This window comes from Carlito syrichta, unplaced genomic scaffold (genome assembly GCF_000164805.1).
Source record: "Carlito syrichta isolate Samal-C Ts95f unplaced genomic scaffold, Tarsius_syrichta-2.0.1 Scaffold130730, whole genome shotgun sequence".
Taxonomy (NCBI): Eukaryota; Metazoa; Chordata; class Mammalia; order Primates; family Tarsiidae; genus Carlito; species Carlito syrichta.
This window is the reverse complement of record NW_007074826.1, coordinates 86,112-95,384: the sequence shown is the minus strand read 5'-3', so window position 1 is coordinate 95,384 and position 9,273 is coordinate 86,112. Positions and strand designations below refer to the sequence as shown.

Genomic DNA, 9,273 nt, shown 5'->3' with positions numbered 1-9,273 from the left:
AGGCAACCCACTCACCTCAGCCTCCCAAAGGTGCGGGATTACAGGCTGAGCCACCAAGCCTAGCTGATCCTGTTTTTTTCCCAGTTGTTGGGAAGGGGAATGAGAGGGCAAGGCTGTGCCAATCGGAAAGACTCCTCCGGGCTTGGCTGCTCAGGAGATATCGCCTGAATCCTGCATGGGGCTCATGGAAAGGCCAGAGAGCGCCTGGAGCCCGGCACGCAGTGGGCAGCTCTGGCCACTGTGTGGAACACAGTGCGGAGTGCAGAGAGGGCTGGTGGTCCCCAGGAGGAGGGTGAGCTGGTGTGAACACCTCTTCTCTTGATGGCGTCTGTGCGTTCCTGGGCTGGAAGGCAGGGGTCCGAATCCTGTTTCTGCTCCCCGCACGTCCTTCCCAGCCTGCATGCTTGGACCGCGTGTCTGTGTGGCGCCTCCTTGTGCTGGGACGTTCCGAGAGTCCTTTCCAGGGCTTTTCTTTGCACACAACAGAAGTGCCAAGTGACTCACTGCCATGTTCCAGCGGAAAGTCCTTAACCCAAGGCTGCCAGTGGCTGGGTGGGGGGTGGAGGAGTGCGGCTGGCCATGGATTTCAGCAGAGTCATGCTGAAGTGGGTGAAGGGTGCCGGAAAGGGGAGGTCCTAAGGGCTCTTCCCCCTTGCCCCGTGGCCATCAGCACCCTGACGGAAGACACGGTCACGATTTCAAGGACATTCATTCTATCACCAGATGGCATCTGGTGTCTCCTCTGAGGCTGGACATCACCCCAACCCAGATGGCAGCCTCACTAGCCTCTGGGCCCCCTGGGCACCTCTCTGTACCATCCAGGGGCCAGCCCTCAGCATGTCACTCTGCAGCTCAAAAGCCTTCAGTGGCTCCCTAGTGCTTTGTGATGTCGAGTCCAGACTTCTTGGCCAGGCATTAGAGGCCCTTCAGGATTGGCTCTCTCCATTGTTGGCCCTCACATACATAGCTCTCCTCTGTGTGCAGTCTGGCTGGCCTCTGCTCCCGGACTGAGCACTGGGCTCTCTCGGCCCCGCCCACACTGGTCCCTCACCCCGCAAGGCTCTTCATCCATCACTCATCCCCACGATCCCATCGCCAGCTTGAAGCCGCCTGCTCCCTGCAGCGTCCCCCGAGCCCTGGACAGTTCCTGGCACACAGTGAGCACTCAGAAGGTGACTGGAGTCAAGAGTGGACTTCAGCTTGCCCTGGTCTGAGCCCCGGTGGCCTTTCCTCTGGCCCGAGCACAGACCTTTGCTGTTGTGCCTTAAATCCACGAGGGAGAGAGGGACAGCAGCTCCAGCACCTGGCCTGGGGACTGAGACACAGTAGGTCCTCAGCACACAACCACAGCACCTCCTCCCTCCACCCTGGAATGAGAGCCTGCAGTGAACTTTTGGGTAGGTTCAGGCATGCGCATCACGTTCACCTGTTACTGTCCCACTGTCCAACAAATACTCACTTGTTCCAGGCCCTGTCCTAGCTTGGGGTATGGCTGGTACACAGGACAGGATAGGCCATGTTCGGTGCTCACGGAGCTGTCTGCGCGCCACGGGTGATGGGTGTCAGACAGAAAGTCACACACACACGACTAATGTCCTTTTAAAACCAAAGACCCCGTGTCAGGCATCGCAACGCTGGCGCTGAGATGCCCTTGGCCGCTGGCTTGCTGTGTGATCTGGGTGGGTCTTCTCCCGCTCTCTGGTTCTGTTTCCCAACTGGTAAGGGGTGGCCCAGCTGGGCTCCGTGCTTGAGGGGAGCATCTGCCAAGGACAGGAGAGAAGGCCCTTCTCTCTGGGAGTGCGTGTCCCTAGGTGGGGAGCTGTCCTTGCAGGTCCTCCTGTCGTTGGCTTTTCGGTGGGGCCCTGCCCTGGCTCTCCAAGGAGGGTCCGATTTGGGACTGAGTCCCAAAGGCCCTCTGGACAGAGTTGTGGCTGCAGAGTTTTAGTGGAAAGCATTGCCTCAGCGAACAGTGGGCTCTTCCCTGACCACTGGTAGAAGTGCGTCCGTTGGAACAGGCTTAAGACAAAGTAGAAAGACACTCCAGAGCTGCCAGGCCTTCTCCGCAGGGGCTGAGGAGCCTGTTTCTGTCTCCAGGTCACCAGGGGAAGGCGGGGCTGTTTTGAAACTCTCCTGTCCTAGGGCTGAAAAACGACCAGAGGCAGCAGAGTGGAGTCGCTGCGGAGTGGCCCGGGGTAGCCACGCGTGTGTTCTGTGTTGTCCTCGGAGTCCTATGCAACTGGCCAGTGTCGTCTCAATGTGGGATTTCTCTGTGGCCCCCTTTGGTTACCGGCGGTCTCTGGATGCTATGGGAAGGTGTAGCAGCCCCAGGCCCAGCACCCAGTCAGCTGCCATTGCGTTGGGCGGCTGGTGGCCTCTCGGGCTCTCCAGCATCCCCAAACCGCGCTGGCCTGGCCCCCACACTGCGCATTTTGTGGGTTGCTTCTGGGCAGGTAGAGGAGTTCCTGCTCCCGTTAACCCAGGGTCTGACTCAATGCAGGTGGGAGAGTGATTTCCTGTCAGCTTCCTCAGGCTTGGCATTTGCAGCCCTTCAAGGGAGAGCGAGCGCTGGGTCTAGTGCTGAGTTTGTTCTTGGTGTGGAGGGTAGGGGCCTGTGGCAGCGAGGCGGGCTGGAGCAGGGGAGTCCAGGCAGCTGCACTTCCCGCGGCACCCCTCAAGCTTGCAGTGGCCTCGTTCCCTCCCCGCACCACATGCTAGCAGAATATACCAGGTCCTTCAGACTCAGAAGCTGGCAGCCCTCACCTGGGGCTTGGGAAGTGCCCTTCCTGGGCACCAGGGCGAAGGCAGGCCTGGGCCTCTGTTTCTGACCAGCTCCCGGGTGATGCCCAGGCCCACGTTGCGGACTGGGACCATGCTGTGAGCACAGGAGATGAAGGGTCTTAGGAGGTGCCTGCTCTGCTCTAAAAGCCAGGCCCTGTGCCTTGTGCAGGCGTCGTCGCCTGAATCCTCACAAAGGAGACCGTTATTCCCATTTTGCTCGTGAAAACCTGAGGCCCTGCTGAGGACAGGCCTCTCGCCAAGGCCACACAGCTGGGAGCCGGCCGAGCCGCCCTCTGGGCCCACGCCACCTCGGAAAGGCTGCTGGCGGGGAAGCCTTGTACTACTGAACAGTGTCCTGGCTCCAAAAGCCACAGGAGGCTCTTCAAGGCAGCCAAGTCGGATGTAAATCAGGGGAGAGCCCAGGGCCAGCCAGGCCCTGCTGACAGCGGGGCAGCAGAGGCCGTGTGTCCGGACAAGGCCCACAGCGGGATTTGATGCTGGCGTGCTGCCCGGGAAGGAGGGGAGCTGCTGGGGATGCTCTCGGCGCCTGGAAGACCCGTGTGGGGACCGCCGGAGCCCAGGAGCTACCTGTGGCTCTCACGGCCTCTCCCATTGCCTGCATAAGTCCCGGGTGGAGGCTGGCTGGGAGGGCGGCCTGGGCCTGCGTGAGCTGGGCCCTGGCGCTGCAGCTGTCTCTAGGCTGGCTTATCTTGGCAGCCGCAGGGGCATTTTCCGTAACTAGGGGTCTGCTTTGAGGACGGGGAGTTTTATTTTGCACTGAGCAGCTATCTTTCACAACTGAGAAGAGTAAATGGATCAAGAGTCTGGGTCGTTGGACCAGGAGTGCCGTCTCACCCTGAAGCTCTTCAGAATGCAGAACCACGGGCCCCACTCAGACCTGCTGCCTTAGACGTGGGCATGGGGCCCTGCAATCTGTGTTTTAAAGAGTCCCTAGGTGATTCTCCTTCCTGCTGGACTTTTAGAAGGGCTGATCCCCACATCCTTGGTTGCTGTGCTTGGGGTGGGGCCTGGGGTTGGGGGAAGGTCAGGCCTGAGCCTAGCACGTGATAGAGCCCCCTGCCTGTGCTGCTGGAACCTCAGGTGTCACGTTATCTGCCCCTTTCCTCTCTTCTGATGGGGTGAGCCTTAGAAAGATAAGGGGGCATGCATAATATTACACAGCAAGTTCAAGGCCTGGTATAGGTCTGAATTCTTAAGACTACAAATGGCAGAAATCTTACTTTGAAAATAAAGACCATTTACTGACTCCTTTAATTGAAAAGCCTAGGGTCGTACTTCAGGCATGGCTGGATCCAGGTGCTGAGAGATGTCAATGAGACTCAAGTTTCTTTCTCTTAATTTCTGGCTTCCCTGTCCCTCTGCCTGCTCCATTCTCCATGGGGCTTCCCTAGCTGCTGCCCAGTGTTGTGTACCCCTCCCTCCAGTGAAGTCATCTCAGCGTGACTAGAGCCTTCTTTTTCCCCAGTATTTTAAAGCAAAAGTCCCAGTGGCACTCTCTTCGACTAGGCTCGATCAAGTGCCTGTCCTTGAGCAAGTTCACCCAGCCTCCTCTGATCGGCTAGGCCTAGCTCAAGCGCTTACCTAGAAGCTAGTTCCTCCAGATCCCGTGGGCTGAGAGTGGGTGTTTGTGGGTCTCAAGTGGAACAGATTGATGGCAGTCCCCAGAAGGGGTGTGGGTGCCAGAAGGCTAGGCCCACAGGGACTTGAGGGCCATTGTCTCCCTCTCTGAGCCAGGCTAGCACCTCAGGCAATGAGTAGTGTTTCACCCTAGACAGAATTACACTCTTGTTCCTCCAGTTACCTTAATATTGTGCTTGTGATTGTGCTTTCAGCTTGCTAACTTCGTCTTTTTATCCCTTTTCCCTTGCTGTGGTCCAGGATGGCAAGGTACACGCTGCCACTTCCTGTGCCCACACCATGGCAGACATTGCTAATCCACCCCAGCCTTCACAGAACCACGTGTCCACCTAGAACATGAGGGGTGGCATCTTTGTCTTGGGCCCCAGCCTCTAGCCTGTAGCTCCAGCCTTTGTGAGTACAGGGACCTCTGCTCTCTTGTCATTGCTGTGTTCCCGTACCCAGTGCAGTGCCTGGCACATAGCAAGTGCTCTGTGATTTGTTGACTGGCTCTCCCTGCCGCACAGTGCCTGGGCGCCGGTGTGAGCCTGTTGAATGTGGGAGCCCCACAGGGCAGTGCGGTCATGGGCTGGGAGCGCTGTAGGCTGAGGGCATCATGGTTGCGGACTCTGTGTTTCTGAGTCTGGGAAAGAGGCTTCAGAAGGGCAGGGCTACAACCGGCACAGCAGAGAGAGAAGGGAGGAGAAGCCCTGGGGGCCTCAGCCTCAGCCACCCGCCACCCACCGCCCACCTCACCACCCTCCCTCTGGAGGTGACCACTGCCCTCGCTAATCCCAGTTGAACTGTTCACTGAAATTTAAGATCTCCGTTGAGAAGAAACCATTTCCTGGCTTTCTGCATTTTCAGATTCCAGGAACCCGAGAGCCTTCCAGCCTCCAGGCAAGAAGGTTTGCTGGTGGTTGGAGAGGCAGAGTTGTCTCTTTCCCAAATTGAGTTCCGAATAACAAGAGGTATTCTATTGAAAAAACAAAGGAGAACCAGTGTTAAAAAAGTAAAAAAAGGCTTCCGGGGTTTGTCCCAGCAGGGACTGCTTGGCTCAGCAGATTTCCTTGGCGCAGTGGTTCTCAGCTTCACATCACATTCCCAAGAGCCTTCAGGGCTCCCAGGGCTTCCCACAGCCCCCGATCCTGCCTTGGTGTGTCCCTGAGCTCTTGGAGACAGTCAGTCTCGAGACAGAGCTGGCAGGGGCTCCCGGGACCATGGACTTTCCCTGGTTAGGAGTGGAGGCAGCTCACCCATTTGTAGCCGTGACCCCATGTGACCACGGGCTGGCCAGCTCCTCATGGCCCAGGCAGACAGCAGGGGATGCTGAGTGTCAGGGACCCCACGTCCTGGAGATGGATGTATGTGTGCGAGGGGAGTGCGGGTCTGTGTGTGGCTGGGAGTATGTGTGTGTCTGACTAGGAGTCTGTATGCACACGTGTGTGTGCATGTGTCTGTGTGAGGTTGTGTTTGCCTGTGCACACATGTGAGTGTGTCTGTGTGAGATTGTGTTGGTGTGTGCAAGCCCGTGTTGTGAGCCCCAGAATCCTGGTTTTCCTTGTCCGGGTCTCCGCATTGTGCTTGGTGGTCATGGGTGTACAGATCAGAGCCATGTGTCCATCAGACCCTGACCTGTCTCCTTTCTGTGTCTGCTTCCTCTTTTTCAATAGGTCCAGAGCCAGAACCACAGCCCGTTCTGAGGAGCTTCCAAAGAGTAAGTGGCCTTTGACCTCCTGTGGGGATCATGCCTTACTGATGTGCGGTGACCTCAGGAGCCTTGGGAGTTCAGTGTCTCTCCAGGCTCCTGGAGGAGGCAGCACCCCTGAGGCCTCTGGGCCTTGTCTGCACCTCACCTCCCGGTCGCGGGGCCCCTGGCCTGGCTTGGCCACCTGTATCTGCTTGGTCTCGGCCTGGTGGTGTTGGGGAGGTGGCAGCCCTGCAGGTGGGCCAAGCCTTGGTTTTGGAGGCCCAGTCGAGACCCTGTCCTGGCCCTGCTGCAGGCAGCTTCGGGAATGTGCCTCACAGGGACGGCGGCCTTACTGAGCAGGCTCTGAGGAATGGGGTCAGACGCTTGTGTAGGGCCGAGCTTGGCTCTGGTACAGATGAGTGCCCCAGGAATTGGGGCCACCATCACAATCATCTCTCGTCGGTGTAACGTTTTATATTTAGGAGAATTGAATATCTTCAGGAAAGTGGCCACAGGAGCATTTGAATGGACTCCGGTGGTGCCCTTCGCCGAGAGTTCTCCGTTTGCCACATTCTTATCCTTCCGTGTGTTCTTCTTTCTCTTTGTATGTTCTTTTCTTTTCTTTTTCTTTTTTTTTTTTTTTTTGAGATGGAGTCTCACTCCTTCACCCAGGCTAGAGTGCAGTGGTACGTACGCTTACGGCCACCCTGGTGTTGACCTGCTGGGCTCTGGTGAGCCTTCTGCCTCAGCCTTCCGAGTAGCCGGAACCACAGGCATGCGCTACCACACCTGGCTTTTTTTAAAAGTTTGATTGTAGAGATGAGGTCTCGCCAAGTTTCCCGGGCTGGTCTCGAACCTACAGGCTCAGGCAATCCGCTGGCCTGGCCCTCCCAAAGTGCTGGGATTATAGGCTGAGCCACCGAGCCAGGCCTGTATGTTCTTTAAGAGTAGTCACGTAAGTATTCTTCCTGTTCTGCTGACTCACTGGGGAGCGGGTTGCAGGCAGGATGCCCCTTTACCCCAGTCCTTCAAGTCTTTCGCAAGAACAAGGCCACTCTTATATAACCGCGGCACGGTTATCTACCCCAGGACATTGATTTGACATTGGCACAATTCTCTTATCTAATTTACAGATCTTAATGGTGCTGTGCTGATTGTCTCAGACTTATTTTTCTTTTCTTTCAGTTCAGGATCCTAATCCTGGTTTAGAAAGGGGTCTAAGGAATGTCTTCTTCCCTGATTTAAGATACTGGTTTACAACAGAATGTGGTGTGTGTGCGCGCACACACATGCATGCACACATGTGCGTGAAATGCAAACACTGAAACCTAGATTTCACCAGTGGTCCCCACACTCGCTGTGGGGTCTGTTCCAGTCTATTCTCCTGCACTGGTGTGTTCTGTGCCGATACCCTGACCCTTTACCTTGGTTTGATGACCCACTTGTGGGCTCTGCTTTGAAGTTTGAAAACCCAGGCTTCCTGGGCAGGAATTCCTATAGGGGGAGGTTCTGCTCCCACTGGTACTGGCACGGTTGACTTGGGGTCCCCTGTGAGGCCAGAACTGAGAGAAAGTCAGTTTGTGGTCCAGAGCCCCTGGGGCTGAACCCGATTTCTTCCTTGTCATCAAGATCCCCCACCCCCCCACCCGGGGGGCTCTGCCACAACAGCCCTACCCGTGGAGGTGTCCTTCATGTTATGACATCAGGCAGGTGTGTGCTGCTGCCACATGGGCATGGAGGGGGCCCCTCGTCAGCAGCCTGCAGAGTCTTCGTCATAATCTACGAGCGTCCGCAGTTACTAACCCCTAACGTTTGCTGAACTCTGCAGCAGCGTGCTCGGGGTAATGCTGGAGGGTTCAGCAGGGTGCCCTCAGCGACCCCGTGGTGTGGGTGCTCTTGCTCTTTCTGTTAGAATGGCATATAAGGGTTCAGTGCTCCCTGCAGATCAGGCTGAGGTACTGAACAGACAGACTCCCACGGTTGCCCTTGGGGAGTGGGCCTGCTGACATTATCCCCATTGGAGAGGTCGGGAGACTGAGGCTCAGAGAGGTGAGTTGACTCTTCCCAAGGTCACAGAGCGAGGATTTGAACCTGGCTGGCCCAAGTGCCCTCAGCGCCCCCAGGCTGGGAGCAGACCTGGGGTCTCACCCCTTTCTCTTCCCCAAGGCCTTCCTGCTGGTTAATGAGTAGCCAAAGGCAGTTGGGAAAGGAAACGCCTGCTGTGAAGCTGGAATGTGAGTTCTGCCTCCAGATAAAAAGTCTTGAGCAATAAACTAAAAAGTAGGCAATACACAGAGGGGAGCCAGCCACTGCTCCTCTTCCTTGAGGCTCACTGGTCTTCCATAGGAGAGGCAGCCCAGGCAGAGAGGCAGGCTTGCCCTTAGACTGCTCCGATGCCTCCTCCAGGCAGCCCTCTTGACTTGCCCTTCCAGAAAGGGCTTCTTGGCCCCTGACATGGCAGGCTGTGGGATTTGGAGGGAGTTCAGAGGAACAGGGTGGAAGAGCAGAGGCTGTTGTCCCTGAAATGTGCACACCACTGGGCATGTGTCCCCTCCGTGCTGAGTGTTTCCTTTGGGGCCTCGGACCTCTAGGTTCTCATCTGAGAAAGGGGATGGCATAGACTCATGGCTGCTCGGGGGAGTCTATTAAGTGAGCCAATCCCTAAAGCATTGCTGCCAGGGAACGAGTCGTGCGTAGGGTCCCTGGACCTGGGAGTCGGGAGATCTTGCTTCGGGTCCCAGCTCTAGCCCGCGCCCACTGTGTGACCTGGGGGGAGTCGCTGGCGGCCCTGAGCCCCTGCTTTCCCTCCTGTGAGGTGAATACCAGCACCCAGGAGAATTGGACAATGGTCTTGGGACTTGGGGCTCAGGTGACGTCGCCCCTTTGTGATCACACTGGAGTTCTGAAGTGCTCAGCAGCCGGACAGAATCAGTGCCAAGTGTCCCGCGGAAAACTTCCCACTTCATTCTCCAGGGTGGGATCCCTGGAGCAACTCCCCACCACCTCAGCTAATGGGGTCCGAAAATCAATTCCACCCTCCTGGGTCTGTGGGGTAATTTACGGAAGAAAGAAGACTCTTTTTTTTCTTTTTGAGTTGAAGTCTCACTCTGTCGCCCAGACTGGAGTGCAGCGGCCGCTCCCGGCCACCACAGCCTCGACCTGCTGGG

General features: G+C 56.9%; 1 protein-coding gene across 2 annotated transcripts in view; it reads left to right on the top strand.

Annotated features, from left to right (window-relative positions):
* Positions 1-6,093: 6,093 nt before the first annotated feature.
* Positions 6,094-9,273, top strand: part of SLC6A6 (solute carrier family 6 member 6) — a 71,646-nt gene continuing 68,466 nt past the window's right edge. For both annotated transcript variants that reach the window (XM_008049205.1, XM_021708119.1), the window contains exon 1: positions 6,094-6,133. The gene's annotated coding sequence lies outside the window, so the exon portion shown is untranslated. The remainder of the gene's footprint in view (positions 6,134-9,273) is intronic.